This window comes from Staurois parvus, unplaced genomic scaffold, assembly GCF_062004578.1.
Source record: "Staurois parvus isolate SC_StPar_1 unplaced genomic scaffold, SC_StPar_1.0 ptg002214l, whole genome shotgun sequence".
Classification (NCBI taxonomy): domain Eukaryota; kingdom Metazoa; phylum Chordata; class Amphibia; order Anura; family Ranidae; genus Staurois; species Staurois parvus.
The window spans coordinates 90,001-91,224 of NW_028320010.1; positions in this window are offsets into that span (position 1 = coordinate 90,001).

Consider the following 1,224-nt stretch of genomic DNA (forward strand, 5'->3'; position numbering starts at 1 on the left):
AAAAATGTAAATGGACCCTAATGTTCCCTAATTATTAAAATGTATTTAATAATTTTTTTTAATTTATAAAAAAAATGTAAATAGGCCCTAGGTGTTTCCTTGTATTTTATTCATCATTTATTAATGGTTTTAAATGTATTTAATATTTTTTTTTAATTTATAAAAAAATTTAAATAGGCCCTAGGTGTTTCCTTGTATTTTATTCATCATTTATTAATGGTTTTAAATGTATTTAATAATTTTTTTTAATTTATAAAAAAATTTAAATAGGCCCTAGGTGTTTCCTTGTATTTTATTCATCATTTATTAATGGTTTTAAATGTATTTAATATTTTTTTTTAATTTATAAAAAAATGTAAATAGGCCCTAGGTGTTTCCTTGTATTTTATTCATCATTTATTAATGGTTTTAAATGTATTTAATTATTTTTTTTAATTTATAAAAAAATTTAAATAGGCCCTAATGTTTCCTTGTATTTTATTCATCATTTATTAATTGTTTTAAATGTATTTAATTATTTTTTTAAATTTATAAAAAAATATAAATAGGCCCTAGGTGTTTCCTTGTATTTTATTCATCATTTATTAATTGTTTTAAATTTATTTAATTATTTTTTTTAATTTATAAAAAATGTAAATGGACCCTAATGTTTCCTTGTATTTTATTTACAATTGTATTCATTTATTTCTATTTCTTTAATGTTCATGAGGGAAATAAGGATTTGATCCCCTATCATTCAGCAAAATTTCTGGCTACCAGGTGTCTTTCATACAGGAAACAAGCTGAGATTAGAAGCAGTCTCTTAAAGGGAGTGCTGCTAATCTCATTGTGTTACCTGTATAAAAGACACCTGTCCACAGGAGCAATCAAACCATCAGATTCCAAACTCTCCACCATGGCAAAGACCAAAGAGCTGTCCAAGGATGTCAGGGACAAGATGGTAGACCTACACAAGGCTGGACTGGGCTACCAAACTATGGCCAAGCAGCTTGGTGAGAAGGTGACAACAGTTGGTGCAATCATTCACAAATGGAAGAAACACAAAACAAGTGTCAGTCTCCCTAGGTCTGGTGCACCATGCAAGATCTCACCTCGTGGGGTGTCAATGATCATGAGAACAGTGAGGAATCATCCCAGAACTACACGTGAGGATCTTGTCAATGATCTCCAGGCAGCTGGGACCACAGTCACCAAGAAAACAATTGGTAACACACTACGCCGACA